This window comes from Pristiophorus japonicus, chromosome 28, assembly GCF_044704955.1.
Source record: "Pristiophorus japonicus isolate sPriJap1 chromosome 28, sPriJap1.hap1, whole genome shotgun sequence".
In the NCBI taxonomy this organism is placed as follows: domain Eukaryota; kingdom Metazoa; phylum Chordata; class Chondrichthyes; family Pristiophoridae; genus Pristiophorus; species Pristiophorus japonicus.
Window position 1 is genome coordinate 12736575 of NC_092004.1, and position 19848 is coordinate 12756422.

The window sequence follows — 19848 nt, forward strand, 5'->3', positions numbered from 1 at the left end:
TGTAGATGAACAGTGAACAATGTTTAAGCGATGTGATGTGTTCAATGTTTATGCAGTAAATCTGTCACCCAGTGTGAGTCGGAAACACAAATCCCCGCAGACTGAGTTTTCATGCAACTTTAACCCACTGTGTGGCCGGTTAGCTCAGTTGGTCAGAGCGTGGTGCTAATAACGCCAAGGTCGCCGGTTCGATATCCGTACGGCCAATTCCAGTGTTTTTCATAATTTTTATTCGGTTTTTAGTCACGTTTAAACTCAAATCTTTAAAATGAAACAAATCCACACAGAATCCCAAGGGTTGGGAATTATTTGAATTAACAGTCATTGCTTCTTTGCCGACGTGGTGGAGAGGCACATCTTTCTGTTTATTTGTGTTTCTTGGTTTGCTGATAAACGATGAACCGGAGACCCGTTCCCGTAAATGCTCATAAGTAGGAACAGACAGACAGAACGGTTCTGTCGCCTGGAGATGGGCAAAAGGCTGCAGTTCAGGACAAAAACACCCAATGGAATGTTCACCCTGCACCGAGAGTGAAAAATCCTGAGAAAAGGACAGATGAAATAGATTTCAGTGGATGCCTACCCGCACGTGATGCTGTGGATGCGAGGATATATCTTTGGTGTTGTCCACAAAAAATGCCATTTGCTACGAACAGTTTGACCTGGCGCGAATGTGGTGAGAATTTGGAAGGAGCAAGCAGGAAAGACTGTGTTGTTCTACTTGTTGGCAAACACATGTGTAGCAGCTTCCCTGGTGGTCTAGTGGTTAGGATTCGGCGCTTTCACCGTTGCGGCCCGGGTTCGATTCCCGGTCAGGGAACATTGTATTTTCGGCCGTTTGAACTGCAAGGCTGTTGCTGAACAAATTTACATCTCACTGCACTCTTGCTGCCCCAACCATCAGCAGCGCATCATTCGTTGTCGTAATGCAGCAGACACTTCTGTGCCTTCCGTTTTCAAGTGAGCAGTAAATGACGAGATATCGCTCAACAAGTGCTGATTGAGACCGTAAATGGTGCCAATCATGGCTAACTTTAGTCTTCCCTGTACATCTTTGCGGCACGTCACTCTAGCTTACCATCAGTTAATGCATTGCCAGTGTGGAAATATTCAGCATTTTAAACTTAGCAACGTGTGCTAGACTGGAATCAGTGGATGCCTGGGCCATGGGCACTGACAACTTATCCTGAGCATTCATTTGGCCTGGGCCCCTCCTATATTGCACATTGGCTCACTGTGTGTCTATGTTTAGCGTTCACAGGCGATTTACAAGCTCTGAATTTCCCAGCAGAGAATTCATGGAGTGCTTGATCCAACCGATATTCAACATCACTATTGTTAAATCTCTCCTTGATTCGCGACACTTATCTCTCTTCAGCATAGCATTGCTATGGACTGAACCTGCTATAATTTCACCTTGGCTCAGGGGCAGTGCGGCTAAGTGGGACGTCGGCCGGTCTCCCTTTCACAGCCCATCAGTGTCGAGAAAAGAACGGGGTATTTTACTGACATTTTACGTTCTCAAACAGTTATAAACTCTCCAGTATATGTCACTCTGTCTTCAAGACGGTGAGATCGAGCCTGTTGTGCAAGCTTTGTTTCTTTATGAACACCACAGCAGAACATTAAATCAACATATGCAACTAGAATTGCTGATTGACACTGTAAGTTTGCCAACATTTAACTGCAGTGTGAGAACAATCACCATTATAATTAGGCTTCCATTACGTTCTTGCACGACATCACCCAAAGAAACCTAGTTGATCACAGCACAGATATCAGTTAATTCATTGCCAGTGCGAAAAAATACATATTTTGATCTTCGCAACGTGTACAAGACCACTGCCTGGATCGTGGGCAGTGAAAATGGAACATGAGCATTAAGTTTTCGGTATCATTATACTTTACATTAACACAACCTGAGCTCCGAGATGTGTTTGGGACCCATTGCCCCGAAATGAGGACAGAGTGGGCGGGGCAATTCCTTCCGGGGTCAGGTTTTCTTTCAAAAAGGTGTGAGAAAACTTTGCTTCGTTCACTCTCCGGCCGAAATAGTTCAGTTGGGAAAGCGTTTGACTGAAGATCCAGATGGTTCCTGGCTCAATCCCGTGTTTCAGCAATTTTTGGTTATTTCGCGTTCCCTTCCTTCTAAGGGAATTGGCTGATTTTATATCGGGACAGTGGGCTGTTCAGCGGTTGCGCGATAATAATTTTCAACATGAATTGTTTTTAGATTTAGCGCTCTTTTTCTGTTACGTTCTATTTACACTCTGCGCAGTGTTGTAGATGAACAGTGAACAATGTTTAAGCGATGTGATGTGTTCAATGTTTATGCAGTAAATCTGTCACCCAGTGTGAGTCGGAAACACAAATCCCCGCAGACTGAGTTTTCATGCAACTTTAACCCACTGTGTGGCCGGTTAGCTCAGTTGGTCAGAGCGTGGTGCTAATAACGCCAAGGTCGCCGGTTCGATATCCGTACGGCCAATTCCAGTGTTTTTCATAATTTTTATTCGGTTTTTAGTCACGTTTAAACTCAAATATTTATAATGAAACAAATCCACACAGAATCCCAAGGGTTGGGAATTATTTGAATTAACAGTCATTGCTTCTTTGCCGACGTGGTGGAGAGGCACATCTTTCTGTTTATTTGTGTTTCTTGGTTTGCTGATAAACGATGAACCGGAGACCCGTTCCCGTAAATGCTCATAAGTAGGAACAGACAGACAGAACGGTTCTGTCGCCTGGAGATGGGCAAAAGGCTGCAGTTCAGGACAAAAACACCAAATGAAATGTTCACCCTGCACCGAGAGTGAAAAATCCTGAGAAAAGGACAGATGAAATAGATTTCAGTGGATGCCTACCCGCACGTGATGCTGTGGATGCGAGGATATATCTTTGGTGTTGTCCACAAAAAATGCCATTTGCTACGAACAATTTTACCTGGCGCGAATGTGGTGAGAATTTGGAAGGAGCAAGCAGGAAAGACTGTGTTGTTCTGCTTGTTGGCAAGCACATGTGTAGTAGCTTCCCTGGTGGTCTAGTGGTTAGGATTCGGCGCTTTCACCGCTGCGGCCCGGGTTCGATTCCCGGTCAGGGAACATTGTATTTTCGGCCGTTTGAACTGCAAGGCTGTTGCTGAACAAATTTACATCTCACTGCACTCTTGCTGCCCCAACCATCAGCAGCGCATCATTCTGTACCTTCCGTTTTAAAGTGAGCAGTAAATGACGAGATATCGCTCAACAAGTGCTGATTGAGACCGTAAATGGTGCCAATCATGGCTAACTTTAGTCTTCCCTGTACATCTTTGCGGCACGTCACTCTAGCTTACCATCAGTTAATGCATTGCCAGTGTGGAAATATTCAGCATTTTAAACTTAGCAACGTGTGCTAGACTGGAATCAGTGGATGCCTGGGCCATGGGCACTGACAACTTATCCTGAGCATTCATTTGGCCTGGGCCCCTCCTATATTGCACATTGGCTCACTGTGTGTCTATGTTTAGCGTTCACAGGCGATTTACAAGCTCTGAATTTCCCAGCAGAGAATTCATGGAGTGCTTGATCCAACCGATATTCAACATCACTATTGTTAAATCTCTCCTTGATTCGCGACACTTATCTCTCTTCAGCATAGCATTGCTATGGACTGAACCTGTTATAATTTCACCTTGGCTCAGGGGCAGTGCGGCTAAGTGGGACGTCGGCCGGTCTCCCTTTCACAGCCCATCAGTGTCGAGAAAAGAACGGGGTATTTTACTGACATTTTACGTTCTCAAACAGTTATAAACTCTCCAGTATATGTCACTCTGTCTTCAAGACGGTGAGATCGAGCCTGTTGTGCAAGCTTTGTTTCTTAATGAACACCACAGCAGAACATTAAATCAACATATGCAACTAGAATTGCTGATTGACACTGTAAGTTTGCCAACATTTAACTGCAGTGTGAGAACAATCACCATTATAATTAGGCTTCCATTACGTTCTTGCACGACATCACCCAAAGAAACCTAGTTGATCACAGCACAGATATCAGTTAATTCATTGCCAGTGCGAAAAAATACATATTTTGATCTTCGCAACGTGTACAAGACCACTGCCTGGATCGTGGGCAGTGAAAATGGAACATGAGCATTAAGTTTTCGGTATCATTATACTTTACATTAACACAACCTGAGCTCCGAGATGTGTTTGGGACCCATTGCCCCGAAATGAGGACAGAGTGGGCGGGGCAATTCCTTCCGGGGTCAGGTTTTCTTTCAAAAAGGTGTGAGAAAACTTTGCTTCGTTCACTCTCCGGCCGAAATAGTTCAGTTGGGAAAGCGTTTGACTGAAGATCCAGATGGTTCCTGGCTCAATCCCGTGTTTCAGCAATTTTTGGTTATTTCGCGTTCCCTTCCTTCTAAGGGAAGTGGCTGATTTTATATCGGGACAGTGGGCTGTTCAGCGGTTGCGCGATAATAATTTTCAACATGAATTGTTTTTAGATTTAGCGCTCTTTTTCTGTTACGTTCTATTTACACTCTGCGCAGTGTTGTAGATGAACAGTGAACAATGTTTAAGCGATGTGATGTGTTCAATGTTTATGCAGTAAATCTGTCACCCAGTGTGAGTCGGAAACACAAATCCCCGCAGACTGAGTTTTCATGCAACTTTAACCCACTGTGTGGCCGGTTAGCTCAGTTGGTCAGAGCGTGGTGCTAATAACGCCAAGGTCGCCGGTTCGATATCCGTACGGCCAATTCCAGTGTTTTTCATAATTTTTATTCGGTTTTTAGTCACGTTTAAACTCAAATATTTATAATGAAACAAATCCACACAGAATCCCAAGGGTTGGGAATTATTTGAATTAACAGTCATTGCTTCTTTGCCGACGTGGTGGAGAGGCACATCTTTCTGTTTATTTGTGTTTCTTGGTTTGCTGATAAACGATGAACCGGAGACCCGTTCCCGTAAATGCTCATAAGTAGGAACAGACAGACAGAACGGTTCTGTCGCCTGGAGATGGGCAAAAGGCTGCAGTTCAGGACAAAAACACCAAATGAAATGTTCACCCTGCACCGAGAGTGAAAAATCCTGAGAAAAGGACAGATGAAATAGATTTCAGTGGATGCCTACCCGCACGTGATGCTGTGGATGCGAGGATATATCTTTGGTGTTGTCCACAAAAAATGCCATTTGCTACGAACAATTTTACCTGGCGCGAATGTGGTGAGAATTTGGAAGGAGCAAGCAGGAAAGACTGTGTTGTTCTGCTTGTTGGCAAGCACATGTGTAGTAGCTTCCCTGGTGGTCTAGTGGTTAGGATTCGGCGCTTTCACCGCTGCGGCCCGGGTTCGATTCCCGGTCAGGGAACATTGTATTTTCGGCCGTTTGAACTGCAAGGCTGTTGCTGAACAAATTTACATCTCACTGCACTCTTGCTGCCCCAACCATCAGCAGCGCATCATTCTGTACCTTCCGTTTTAAAGTGAGCAGTAAATGACGAGATATCGCTCAACAAGTGCTGATTGAGACCGTAAATGGTGCCAATCATGGCTAACTTTAGTCTTCCCTGTACATCTTTGCGGCACGTCACTCTAGCTTACCATCAGTTAATGCATTGCCAGTGTGGAAATATTCAGCATTTTAAACTTAGCAACGTGTGCTAGACTGGAATCAGTGGATGCCTGGGCCATGGGCACTGACAACTTATCCTGAGCATTCATTTGGCCTGGGCCCCTCCTATATTGCACATTGGCTCACTGTGTGTCTATGTTTAGCGTTCACAGGCGATTTACAAGCTCTGAATTTCCCAGCAGAGAATTCATGGAGTGCTTGATCCAACCGATATTCAACATCACTATTGTTAAATCTCTCCTTGATTCGCGACACTTATCTCTCTTCAGCATAGCATTGCTATGGACTGAACCTGTTATAATTTCACCTTGGCTCAGGGGCAGTGCGGCTAAGTGGGACGTCGGCCGGTCTCCCTTTCACAGCCCATCAGTGTCGAGAAAAGAACGGGGTATTTTACTGACATTTTACGTTCTCAAACAGTTATAAACTCTCCAGTATATGTCACTCTGTCTTCAAGACGGTGAGATCGAGCCTGTTGTGCAAGCTTTGTTTCTTAATGAACACCACAGCAGAACATTAAATCAACATATGGAACTAGAATTGCTGATTGACACTGTAAGTTTGCCAACATTTAACTGCAGTGTGAGAACAATCACCATTATAATTAGGCTTCCATTACGTTCTTGCACGACATCACCCAAAGAAACCTAGTTGATCACAGCACAGATATCAGTTAATTCATTGCCAGTGCGAAAAAATACATATTTTGATCTTCGCAACGTGTACAAGACCACTGCCTGGATCGTGGGCAGTGATAATGGAACATGAGCATTAAGTTTTCGGTATCATTATACTTTACATTAACACAACCTGAGCTCCGAGATGTGTTTGGGACCCATTGCCCCGAAATGAGGACAGAGTGGGCGGGGCAATTCCTTCCGGGGTCAGGTTTTCTTTCAAAAAGGTGTGAGAAAACTTTGCTTCGTTCACTGTCCGGCCGAAATAGTTCAGTTGGGAAAGCGTTTGACTGAAGATCCAGATGGTTCCTGGCTCAATCCCGTGTTTCAGCAATTTTTGGTTATTTCGCGTTCCCTTCCTTCTAAGGGAAGTGGCTGATTTTATATCGGGACAGTGGGCTGTTCAGCGGTTGCGCGATAATAATTTTCAACATGAATTGTTTTTAGATTTAGCGCTCTTTTTCTGTTACGTTCTATTTACACTCTGCGCAGTGTTGTAGATGAACAGTGAACAATGTTTAAGCGATGTGATGTGTTCAATGTTTATGCAGTAAATCTGTCACCCAGTGTGAGTCGGAAACACAAATCCCCGCAGACTGAGTTTTCATGCAACTTTAACCCACTGTGTGGCCGGTTAGCTCAGTTGGTCAGAGCGTGGTGCTAATAACGACAAGGTCGCCGGTTCGATATCCGTACGGCCAATTCCAGTGTTTTTCATAATTTTTATTCGGTTTTTAGTCACGTTTAAACTCAAATATTTATAATGAAACAAATCCACACAGAATCCCAAGGGTTGGGAATTATTTGAATTAACAGTCATTGCTTCTTTGCCGACGTGGTGGAGAGGCACATCTTTCTGTTTATTTGTGTTTCTTGGTTTGCTGATAAACGATGAACCGGAGACCCGTTCCCGTAAATGCTCATAAGTAGGAACAGACAGACAGAACGGTTCTGTCGCCTGGAGATGGGCAAAAGGCTGCAGTTCAGGACAAAAACACCAAATGAAATGTTCACCCTGCACCGAGAGTGAAAAATCCTGAGAAAAGGACAGATGAAATAGATTTCAGTGGATGCCTACCCGCACGTGATGCTGTGGATGCGAGGATATATCTTTGGTGTTGTCCACAAAAAATGCCATTTGCTACGAACAATTTTACCTGGCGCGAATGTGGTGAGAATTTGGAAGGAGCAAGCAGGAAAGACTGTGTTGTTCTGCTTGTTGGCAAGCACATGTGTAGTAGCTTCCCTGGTGGTCTAGTGGTTAGGATTCGGCGCTTTCACCGCTGCGGCCCGGGTTCGATTCCCGGTCAGGGAACATTGTATTTTCGGCCGTTTGAACTGCAAGGCTGTTGCTGAACAAATTTACATCTCACTGCACTCTTGCTGCCCCAACCATCAGCAGCGCATCATTCTGTACCTTCCGTTTTAAAGTGAGCAGTAAATGACGAGACATCGCTCAACAAGTGCTGATTGAGACCGTAAATGGTGCCAATCATGGCTAACTTTAGTCTTCCCTGTACATCTTTGCGGCACGTCACTCTAGCTTACCATCAGTTAATGCATTGCCAGTGTGGAAATATTCAGCATTTTAAACTTAGCAACGTGTGCTAGACTGGAATCAGTGGATGCCTGGGCCATGGGCACTGACAACTTATCCTGAGCATTCATTTGGCCTGGGCCCCTCCTATATTGCACATTGGCTCACTGTGTGTCTATGTTTAGCGTTCACAGGCGATTTACAAGCTCTGAATTTCCCAGCAGAGAATTCATGGAGTGCTTGATCCAACCGATATTCAACATCACTATTGTTAAATCTCTCCTTGATTCGCGACACTTATCTCTCTTCAGCATAGCATTGCTATGGACTGAACCTGTTATAATTTCACCTTGGCTCAGGGGCAGTGCGGCTAAGTGGGACGTCGGCCGGTCTCCCTTTCACAGCCCATCAGTGTCGAGAAAAGAACGGGGTATTTTACTGACATTTTACGTTCTCAAACAGTTATAAACTCTCCAGTATATGTCACTCTGTCTTCAAGACGGTGAGATCGAGCCTGTTGTGCAAGCTTTGTTTCTTAATGAACACCACAGCAGAACATTAAATCAACATATGGAACTAGAATTGCTGATTGACACTGTAAGTTTGCCAACATTTAACTGCAGTGTGAGAACAATCACCATTATAATTAGGCTTCCATTACGTTCTTGCACGACATCACCCAAAGAAACCTAGTTGATCACAGCACAGATATCAGTTAATTCATTGCCAGTGCGAAAAAATACATATTTTGATCTTCGCAACGTGTACAAGACCACTGCCTGGATCGTGGGCAGTGATAATGGAACATGAGCATTAAGTTTTCGGTATCATTATACTTTACATTAACACAACCTGAGCTCCGAGATGTGTTTGGGACCCATTGCCCCGAAATGAGGACAGAGTGGGCGGGGCAATTCCTTCCGGGGTCAGGTTTTCTTTCAAAAAGGTGTGAGAAAACTTTGCTTCGTTCACTGTCCGGCCGAAATAGTTCAGTTGGGAAAGCGTTTGACTGAAGATCCAGATGGTTCCTGGCTCAATCCCGTGTTTCAGCAATTTTTGGTTATTTCGCGTTCCCTTCCTTCTAAGGGAAGTGGCTGATTTTATATCGGGACAGTGGGCTGTTCAGCGGTTGCGCGATAATAATTTTCAACATGAATTGTTTTTAGATTTAGCGCTCTTTTTCTGTTACGTTCTATTTACACTCTGCGCAGTGTTGTAGATGAACAGTGAACAATGTTTAAGCGATGTGATGTGTTCAATGTTTATGCAGTAAATCTGTCACCCAGTGTGAGTCGGAAACACAAATCCCCGCAGACTGAGTTTTCATGCAACCTTAACCCACTGTGTGGCCGGTTAGCTCAGTTGGTCAGAGCGTGGTGCTAATAACGCCAAGGTCGCCGGTTCGATATCCGTACGGCCAATTCCAGTGTTTTTCATAATTTTTATTCGGTTTTTAGTCACGTTTAAACTCAAATCTTTATAATGAAACAAATCCACACAGAATCCCAAGGGTTGGGAATTATTTGAATTAACAGTCATTGCTTCTTTGCCGACGTGGTGGAGAGGCACATCTTTCTGTTTATTTGTGTTTCTTGGTTTGCTGATAAACGATGAACCGGAGACCCGTTCCCGTAAATGCTCATAAGTAGGAACAGACAGACAGAACGGTTCTGTCGCCTGGAGATGGGCAAAAGGCTGCAGTTCAGGACAAAAACACCCAATGGAATGTTCACCCTGCACCGAGAGTGAAAAATCCTGAGAAAAGGACAGATGAAATAGATTTCAGTGGATGCCTACCCGCACGTGATGCTGTGGATGCGAGGATATATCTTTGGTGTTGTCCACAAAAAATGCCATTTGCTACGAACAGTTTGACCTGGCGCGAATGTGGTGAGAATTTGGAAGGAGCAAGCAGGAAAGACTGTGTTGTTCTACTTGTTGGCAAGCACATGTGTAGCAGCTTCCCTGGTGGTCTAGTGGTTAGGATTCGGCGCTTTCACCGTTGCGGCCCGGGTTCGATTCCCGGTCAGGGAACATTGTATTTTCGGCCGTTTGAACTGCAAGGCTGTTGCTGAACAAATTTACATCTCACTGCACTCTTGCTGCCCCAACCATCAGCAGCGCATCATTCGTTGTCGTAATGCAGCAGACACTTCTGTGCCTTCCGTTTTCAAGTGAGCAGTAAATGACGAGATATCGCTCAACAAGTGCTGATTGAGACCGTAAATGTTGCCAATCATGGCTAACTTTAGTCTTCCCTGTACATCTTTGCGGCACGTCACTCTAGCTTACCATCAGTTAATGCATTGCCAGTGTGGAAATATTCAGCATTTTAAACTTAGCAACGTGTGCTAGACTGGAATCAGTGGATGCCTGGGCCATGGGCACTGACAACTTATCCTGAGCATTCATTTGGCCTGGGCCCCTCCTATATTGCACATTGGCTCACTGTGTGTCTATGTTTAGCGTTCACAGGCGATTTACAAGCTCTGAATTTCCCAGCAGAGAATTCATGGAGTGCTTGATCCAACCGATATTCAACATCACTATTGTTAAATCTCTCCTTGATTCGCGACACTTATCTCTCTTCAGCATAGCATTGCTATGGACTGAACCTGTTATAATTTCACCTTGGCTCAGGGGCAGTGCGGCTAAGTGGGACGTCGGCCGGTCTCCCTTTCACAGCCCATCAGTGTCGAGAAAAGAACGGGGTATTTTACTGACATTTTACGTTCTCAAACAGTTATAAACTCTCCAGTATATGTCACTCTGTCTTCAAGACGGTGAGATCGAGCCTGTTGTGCAAGCTTTGTTTCTTAATGAACACCACAGCAGAACATTAAATCAACATATGGAACTAGAATTGCTGATTGACACTGTAAGTTTGCCAACATTTAACTGCAGTGTGAGAACAATCACCATTATAATTAGGCTTCCATTACGTTCTTGCACGACATCACCCAAAGAAACCTAGTTGATCACAGCACAGATATCAGTTAATTCATTGCCAGTGCGAAAAAATACATATTTTGATCTTCGCAACGTGTACAAGACCACTGCCTGGATCGTGGGCAGTGATAATGGAACATGAGCATTAAGTTTTCGGTATCATTATACTTTACATTAACACAACCTGAGCTCCGAGATGTGTTTGGGACCCATTGCCCCGAAATGAGGACAGAGTGGGCGGGGCAATTCCTTCCGGGGTCAGGTTTTCTTTCAAAAAGGTGTGAGAAAACTTTGCTTCGTTCACTGTCCGGCCGAAATAGTTCAGTTGGGAAAGCGTTTGACTGAAGATCCAGATGGTTCCTGGCTCAATCCCGTGTTTCAGCAATTTTTGGTTATTTCGCGTTCCCTTCCTTCTAAGGGAAGTGGCTGATTTTATATCGGGACAGTGGGCTGTTCAGCGGTTGCGCGATAATAATTTTCAACATGAATTGTTTTTAGATTTAGCGCTCTTTTTCTGTTACGTTCTTTTTACACTCTGCGCAGTGTTGTAGATGAACAGTGAACAATGTTTAAGCGATGTGATGTGTTCAATGTTTATGCAGTAAATCTGTCACCCAGTGTGAGTCGGAAACACAAATCCCCGCAGACTGAGTTTTCATGCAACTTTAACCCACTGTGTGGCCGGTTAGCTCAGTTGGTTAGAGCGTGGTGCTAATAACGCCAAGGTCGCCGGTTCGATATCCGTACGGCCAATTCCAGTATTTTTCATAATTTTTATTCGGTTTTTAGTCACGTTTAAACTCAAATCTTTATAATGAAACAAATCCACACAGAATCCCAAGGGTTGGGAATTATTTGAATTAACAGTCATTGCTTCTTTGCCGACGTGGTGGAGAGGCACATCTTTCTGTTTATTTGTGTTTCTTGGTTTGCTGATAAACGATGAACCGGAGACCCGTTCCCGTAAATGCTCATAAGTAGGAACAGACAGACAGAACGGTTCTGTCGCCTGGAGATGGGCAAAAGGCTGCAGTTCAGGACAAAAACACCAAATGAAATGTTCACCCTGCACCGAGAGTGAAAAATCCTGAGAAAAGGACAGATGAAATAGATTTCAGTGGATGCCTACCCGCACGTGATGCTGTGGATGCGAGGATATATCTTTGGTGTTGTCCACAAAAAATGCCATTTGCTACGAACAATTTTACCTGGCGCGAATGTGGTGAGAATTTGGAAGGAGCAAGCAGGAAAGACTGTGTTGTTCTGCTTGTTGGCAAGCACATGTGTAGTAGCTTCCCTGGTGGTCTAGTGGTTAGGATACGGCGCTTTCACCGCTGCGGCCCGGGTTCGATTCCCGGTCAGGGAACATTGTATTTTCGGCCGTTTGAACTGCAAGGCTGTTGCTGAACAAATTTACATCTCACTGCACTCTTGCTGCCCCAACCATCAGCAGCGCATCATTCTGTGCCTTCCGTTTTAAAGTGAGCAGTAAATGACGAGATCTCGCTCAACAAGTGCTGATTGACACCGTAAATGGTGCCAATCATGGCTAACTTTAGTCTTCCTTGTACATCTTTGCGGCACGTCACTCTAGCTTACCATTATTAATGCATTGCCAGTGTGGAAATATTCTGCATTTTAAACTTAGCAACTTGTGCATGACTGGAATCAGTGAATGCCTGGGTCATGGGCACTGACAAATTATCCTGAGCATTCATTTGGCCTGGGCCCCTCCTATATTGCATATTGGCTCACTGTGTGTCTATGTTTAGCGTTCACAGGCTATTTACCAGCTCTGAATTTCCCAAGAGAATTCATGGAGTGCTTGATCGAACCGATATTCAACATCACTGTTGTTAAATCTCTCCTTGATTCGCGACACTTATCTCTCTTCAGCATAGCATTGCTATGGACTGAACCTGTTATAATTTCACCTTGGATCAGGGTCAGAGCGGCTAAGTGGGACGTCGGCCGGTCTCCCTTTCACAGCCCATCAGTGTCGAGAAAAGAACGGGGTATTTTACTGACATTTTATGTTCTCAAACAGTTATAAACTCTCCAGTATATTTCACACTATCTTCAAGATGGTGAGATCGAGCCTGTTGTGCAAGCTTTGTTTCTTTATGAACACTATAGCAGAACATTAAATCAACATATGGAACTAGAATTGCTGATTGACACTGTAAGTTTGCCAACATTTAACTGCAGTGTGAGAACAATCACCATTATAATTAGGCTTCCATTACGTTCTTGCACGACATCACCCAAAGAAACCTAGTTGATCACAGCACAGATATCAGTTAATTCATTGCCAGTGCGAAAAAATACATATTTTGATCTTCGCAACGTGTACAAGACCACTGCCTGGATCGTTGGCAGTGATAACGGAACATTAGCATTAAGTTTTCGGTATCATTATACTTTACATTAACACAACCTGAGCTCCGAAATGTGTTTGGGACCCATTGCCCCGAAATGAGGACAGAGTGGGCGGGGCAATTCCTTCCGGGGTCAGGTTTTCTTTCAAAAAGGTGTGAGAAAACTTTGCTTCGTTCACTGTCCGGCCGAAATAGTTCAGTTGGGAAGGCGTTTGACTGAAGATCCAGATGGTTCCTGGCTCAAGCCCGTGTTTCAGCAATTTTTGGTTATTTCACGTCCCCTTCATTCTAAGTTAAGTGGCTGATGTTATATCGGGACAGTGGGCTGTTCAGAGGTTGCGTGATAATAATTTTCAACTTGAATTGTTTTTAGATTTAGCGCTCTTTTTCTGTTACGTTCTATTTACACTCTGCGCAGTGTTGTAGATGAACAGTGAACAATGTTTAAGCGATGTGATGTGTTCAATGTTTATGCAGTAAATCTGTCACCCAGTGTGAGTCGGAAACACAAATCCCCGCAGACTGAGTTTTCATGCAACTTTAACCTACTTCGTGGCCGGTTGGCTCAGTTGGTTAGAGCGTGGTGCTAATAACGCCAAGGTCGCCGGTTCGATATCCGTCGGGCCAATTCCTGTGTCTTTCATAATTTTTATTCGGTTTTTAGTCACATTTAAAATCAAATCTTTATAATGAAACAAATCCACACAGACTCCCAAGGGTTGGGAATTATTTGAATTAACAGTCATTGCTTCTTTGCCGACGTGGTGGAGAGGCATATCTTTCTGTTTATTTGTATTTCTTGGTTTGCTGATAAACGATGAACCGGAGGCCCGTTCCCGTAAATGCTCAAAAGTAGGAACAGACAGACAGAACGGTTCTGTCGCCTGGAGATGGGCAAAAGGCTGCAGTTCAGGACAAAAACACCAAATGAAATGTTCACCCTGCACCGAGAGTGAAAAATCCCGAGAAAAGGACAGATGAAATAGATTTCAGTGGATGCCTACCCGCACGTGATGCTGTGGATGCGAGGATATATCTTTGGTGTTGTCCACAAAAAATGCCATTTGCCACGAACAGTTTTACCTGGCGCGAATGTGGTGAGAATTTGGAAGGAGCAAGCAGGAAAGACAGTGTTGGTCTGCTTGTTGGCAAGCACATGTGTCGCAGCTTCCCTGGTGGTCTAGTGGTTAGGATTCGGCGCTTTCACCGCTGCGGCCTGGGTTCGATTCCCGGTCAGGGAACATTGTATTTTCGGCCGTTTGAACTGCAAGGCTGTTGCTGAACAAATTTACAGCTCACTGCACTCTTGCTGCCCCAACCATCAGCAGCGCATCATTCGTTGTCGTAATGCAGCAGACACTTCTGTGCCTTCCGTTTTAAAGTCAGCAGGAAATGACGAGATCTCGCTCAACAAGTGCTGATTGACACCGTAAATGGTGCCAATCATGGCTAACTTTAGTCTTCCCTGTACATCTTTGAGGCACGTCACTCTAGCTTACCAGCTGTTAATGCATTGCCAGTGTGGAAATATTCTGCATTTTAAACTTAGCAACTTGTGCATGACTGGAATCAGTGAATGCCTGGGCCATGGGCACTGACAAATTATCCTGAGCATTCATTTGGCCTGGGCCCCTCCTATATTGCATATTGGCTCACTGTGTGTCTATGTTTAGCGTTAACAGGCTATTTACAAGCTCTGAATTTCCCAGCAGAGAATTCATGGAGTGCTTGATCGAACCGATATTCAACATCACTGTTGTTAAATCTCTCCTTGATTCGCGACACTTATCTCTCTTCAGCATAGCATTGCTATGGACTGAACCTGTTATAATTTCACCTTGGATCAGGGTCAGAGCGGCTAAGTGGGACGTCGGCCGGTCTCCCTTTCACAGCCCATCAGTGTCGAGAAAAGAACGGGCTGTTTTACTGACATTTTACGTTCTCAAACTGTTATAAACTCTCCAGTATATTTCACTCTGTCTTCAAGACGGTGAGCTCGAGCCTGTTGTGCAAGCTTTGTTTCTTTATGAACACTACAGCAGAACATTAAATCAACATATGGAACTAGAATTGCTGATTGACACTGTAAGTTTGCCAACATTTAACTGCAGTGTGAGAACAATCACCATTATAATTAGTCTTCCATTACGTTCTTGCACGACATCACCCAAAGAAACCTAGTTGATCACAGCACAGATATCAGTTAATTTATTGCCAGTGCGAAAAAATACATATTTTGATCTTCGCAACGTGTACAAGACCACTGCCTGGATCGTGGGCAGTGATAATGGAACATAAGCATTAAGTTTTCGGTATCATTATACTTTACATCAACACAACCTGAGCTCCGAGATGTGTTTGGGACCCATTGCCCCGAAATGAGGACAGAGTGGGCGGGGCAATTCCTTCCGGGGTCAGGTTTTCTTTCAAAAAGGTGTGAGAAAACTTTGCTTCGTTCACTGTCCGGCCGAAATAGTTCAGTTGGGAAAGCGTTTGACTGAAGATCCAGATGGTTCCTGGCTCAATCCCGTGTTTCAGCAATTTTTGGTTATTTCACGTCCCCTTCATTCTAAGTTAAGTGGCTGATGTTATATCGGGACAGTGGGCTGTTCAGAGGTTGCGTGATAATAATTTTCAACTTGAATTGTTTTTAGATTTAGCGCTCTTTTTCTGTTACGTTCTATTTACACTCTGCGCAGTGTTGTAGATGAACAGTGAACAATGTTTAAGCGATGTGATGTGTTCAATGTTTATGCAGTAAATCTGTCACCCAGTGTGAGTCGGAAACACAAATCCCCGCAGACTGAGTTTTCATGCAACTTTAACCTACTTCGTGGCCGGTTGGCTCAGTTGGTTAGAGCGTGGTGCTAATAACGCCAAGGTCGCCGGTTCGATATCCGTAGGGCCAATTCCTGTGTCTTTCATAATTTTTATTCGGTTTTTAGTCACATTTAAACTCAAATCTTTATAATGAAACAAATCCACACAGAATCCCAAGGGTTGGGAATTATTTGAATTAACAGTCATTGCTTTTTTCCCGACGTGGTGGAGAGGCACATCTTTCTGTTTATTTGTGTTTCTTGGTTTGCTGATAAACGATGAACCGGAGACCCGTTCCCGTAAATGCTCATCAGTAGGAACAGACAGACAGAACGGTTCTGTCGCCTGGAGATGGGCAAAAGGCTGCAGTTCAGGACAAAAACACCAAATGAAATGTTCACCCTGCACCGAGAGTGAAAAATCCTGAGAAAAGGACAGATGAAATAGATTTCAGTGGATGCCTACCCGCACGTGATGCTGTGGATGCGAGGATATATCTTTGGTGTTGTCCACAAAAAATGCCATTTGCTACGAACAATTTTACCTGGCGCGAATGTGGTGAGAATTTGGAAGGAGCAAGCAGGAAAGACTGTGTTGTTCTGCTTGTTGGCAAGCACATGTGTAGTAGCTTCCCTGGTGGTCTAGTGGTTAGGATTCGGCGCTTTCACCGCTGCGGCCCGGGTTCGATTCCCGGTCAGGGAAAATTGTATTTTCGGCCGTATAACTGCAAGGCTGTTGCTGAACAAATTTACATGTCACTGCACTCTTGCTGCCCCAACCATCAGCAGCGCATCATTCGTTGTCGTAATGCAGCAGACACTTCTGTGCCTTCCGTTTTAAAGTGAGCAGTAAATGACGAGATATCGCTCAACAAGTGCTGAATGAGACCGTAAATGGTGCCAATCATGGCTAACTTTAGTCTTCCCTGTACATCTTTGCGGCACGTCACTCTAGCTTACCATCAGTTAATGCATTGCCAGTGTGGAAATATTCAGCATTTTAAACTTAGCAACGTGTGCTAGACTGGAATCAGTGGATGCCTGGGCCATGGGCACTGACAACTTATCCTGAGCATTCATTTGGCCTGGGCCCCTCCTATATTGCACATTGGCTCACTGTGTGTCTATGTTTAGCGTTCACAGGCGATTTACAAGCTCTGAATTTCCCAGCAGAGAATTCATGGAGTGCTTGATCCAACCGATATTCAACATCACTATTGTTAAATCTCTCCTTGATTCGCGACACTTATCTCTCTTCAGCATAGCATTGCTGTGGACTGAACCTGTTATAATTTTACCTTGGCTCAGGGGCAGTGCGGCTAAGTGGGACGTCGGCCGGTCTCCCTTTCACAGCCCATCAGTGTCGAGAAAAGAACGGGGTATTTTACTGACATTTTACGTTCTCAAACTGTTATAAACTCTCCAGTATATGTCACTCTGTCTTCAAGACGGTGAGATCGAGCCTGTTGTGCAAGCTTTGTTTCTTTATGAACACTACAGCAGAACATTAAATCAACATATGGAACTAGAATTGCTGATTGACACTGTAAGTTTGCCAACATTTAACTGCAGTGTGAGAACAATCACCATTATAATTAGGCTTCCATTACGTTCTTGCACGACATCACCCAAAGAAACCTAGTTGATCACAGCACAGATATCAGTTAATTCATTGCCAGTGCGAAAAAATACATATTTTGATCTTCGCAACGTGTACAAGACCACTGCCTGGATCGTGGGCAGTGATAATGGAACATGAGCATTAAGTTTTCGGTATCATTATACTTTACATTAACACAACCTGAGCTCCAAGATGTGTTTGGGACCCATTGCCCCGAAATGAGGACAGAGCGGGCGGGGCAATTCCTTCCGGGGTCAGGTTTTCTTTCAAAAAGGTGTGAGAAAACTTTGCTTCGTTCACTGTCCGGCCGAAATAGTTCAGTTGGGAAAGCGTTTGACTGAAGATCCAGATGGTTCCTGGCTCAATCCCGTGTTTCAGCAATTTTTGGTTATTTCGCGTTCCCTTCCTTCTCAGGGAAGTGGCTGATTTTATATCGGGACAGTGGGCTGTTCAGCGGTTGCGTGATAATAATTTTCAACATGAATTGTTTTTAGATTTAGCGCTCTTTTTCTGTTACGTTCCATTTACACTCTGCGCAGTGTTGTAGATGAACAGTGAACAATGTTTAAGCGATGTGATGTGTTCAATGTTTATGCAGTAAATCTGTCACCCAGTGTGAGTCGGAAACACAAATCCCCGCAGACTGAGTTTTCATGCAACTTTAACCCACTGTGTGGCCGGTTAGCTCAGTTGGTTAAAGCGTGGTGCTAATAACGCCAAGGTCGCCGGTTCGATATCCGTACGGCCAATTCCAGTGTTTTTCATAATTTTTATTCGGTTTTTAGTCACGTTTAAACTCAAATCTTTATAATGAAACAAATCCACACAGAATCCCAAGGGTTGGGAATTATTTGAATTAACAGTCATTGCTTCTTTGCCGACGTGGTGGAGAGGCACATCTTTCTGTTTATTTGTGTTTCTTGGTTTGCTGATAAACGATGAACCGGAGACCCGTTCCCGTAAATGCTCATAAGTAGGAACAGAAAGACAGAACGGTTCTGTCGCCTGGAGATGGGCAAAAGGCTGCAGTTCAGGACAAAAACACCAAATTAAATGTTCACCCTGCACCGAGAGTGAAAAATCCCGAGAAAAGGACAGATGAAATAGATTTCAGTGGATGCCTACCCGCACGTGATGCTGTGGATGCGAGGATATATCTTTGGAGTTGTCCACAAAAAATGCCATTTGCCACGAACAGTTTTACCTGGCGCGAATGTGGTGAGAATTTGGAAGGAGCAAGCAGGAAAGACAGTGTTGGTCTGCTTGTTGGCAAGCGCATGTGTCGCAGCTTCCCTGGTGGTCTAGTGGTTAGGATTCGGCGCTTTCACCGCTGCGGCCCGGGTTCGATTCCCGGTCAGGGAACATTGTATTTTCGGCCGTTTGAACTGCAAGGCTGTTGCTGAACAAATTTACAGCTCACTGCACTCTTGCTGCCCCAACCATCAGCAGCGCATCATTCGTTGTCGTAATGCAGCAGACACTTCTGTGCCTTCCGTTTTAAAGTCAGCAGGAAATGACGCGATCTCGCTCAACAAGTGCTGATTGACACCGTAAATGGTGCCAATCATGGCTAACTTTAGTCTTCCCTGTACATCTTTGAGGCACGTCACTCTAGCTTACCAGCTGTTAATGCATTGCCAGTGTGGAAATATTCTGCATTTTAAACTTAGCAACTTGTGCATGACTGGAATCAGTGAATGCCTGGGCCATGGGCACTGACAAATTATCCTGAGCATTCATTTGGCCTGGGCCCCTCCTATATTGCATATTGGCTCACTGTGTGTCTATGTTTGGCGTTCACAGGCTATTTACAAGCTCTGAATTTCCCAGCAGAGAATTCATGGAGTGCTTGATCGAACCGATATTCAACATCACTGTTGTTAAATCTCTCCTTGATTCGCGACACTTATCTCTCTTCAGCATAGCATTGCTATGGACTGAACCTGTTATAATTTCACCTTGGATCAGGGTCAGAGCGGCTAAGTGGGACGTCGGCCGGTCTCCCTTTCACAGCCCATCAGTGTCGAGAAAAGAACGGGGTATTTTACTGACATTTTACGTTCTCAAACTGTTATAAACTCTCCAGTATATTTCACTCTGTCTTCAAGACGGTGAGCTCGAGCCTGTTGTGCAAGCTTTGTTTCTTTATGAACACTACAGCAGAACATTAAATCAACATATGGAACTAGAATTGCTGATTGACACTGTAAGTTTGCCAACATTTAACTGCAGTGTGAGAACAATCA

At 44.4% G+C, this 19848-nt stretch overlaps 9 non-coding genes across 9 annotated transcripts; all 9 read left to right on the forward strand.

The window, feature by feature from the left end:
- The first annotated feature begins 748 nt into the window (after positions 1–748).
- On the forward strand, positions 749–820 carry trnae-uuc (transfer RNA glutamic acid (anticodon UUC)). Its single transcript has one exon. It is a non-coding gene; the product is annotated as a tRNA-Glu (tRNA).
- Positions 821–3029: 2209 nt separating this feature from the next.
- Positions 3030–3101, forward strand: trnae-uuc (transfer RNA glutamic acid (anticodon UUC)). The gene has a single exon. It is a non-coding gene; the product is annotated as a tRNA-Glu (tRNA).
- Positions 3102–5285: 2184 nt separating this feature from the next.
- Positions 5286–5357, forward strand: trnae-uuc (transfer RNA glutamic acid (anticodon UUC)). Its single transcript has one exon. It is a non-coding gene; the product is annotated as a tRNA-Glu (tRNA).
- Positions 5358–7541: 2184 nt separating this feature from the next.
- trnae-uuc (transfer RNA glutamic acid (anticodon UUC)) lies at positions 7542–7613 on the forward strand. Its single transcript has one exon. It is a non-coding gene; the product is annotated as a tRNA-Glu (tRNA).
- A 2184-nt stretch (positions 7614–9797) lies between these two features.
- Positions 9798–9869, forward strand: trnae-uuc (transfer RNA glutamic acid (anticodon UUC)). Its single transcript has one exon. It is a non-coding gene; the product is annotated as a tRNA-Glu (tRNA).
- Positions 9870–12078: 2209 nt separating this feature from the next.
- Positions 12079–12150, forward strand: trnae-uuc (transfer RNA glutamic acid (anticodon UUC)). Its single transcript has one exon. It is a non-coding gene; the product is annotated as a tRNA-Glu (tRNA).
- Positions 12151–14331: 2181 nt separating this feature from the next.
- Positions 14332–14403, forward strand: trnae-uuc (transfer RNA glutamic acid (anticodon UUC)). Its single transcript has one exon. It is a non-coding gene; the product is annotated as a tRNA-Glu (tRNA).
- A 2209-nt stretch (positions 14404–16612) lies between these two features.
- trnae-uuc (transfer RNA glutamic acid (anticodon UUC)) lies at positions 16613–16684 on the forward strand. Its single transcript has one exon. It is a non-coding gene; the product is annotated as a tRNA-Glu (tRNA).
- Positions 16685–18892: 2208 nt separating this feature from the next.
- On the forward strand, positions 18893–18964 carry trnae-uuc (transfer RNA glutamic acid (anticodon UUC)). The gene has a single exon. It is a non-coding gene; the product is annotated as a tRNA-Glu (tRNA).
- Positions 18965–19848: the final 884 nt, after the last annotated feature.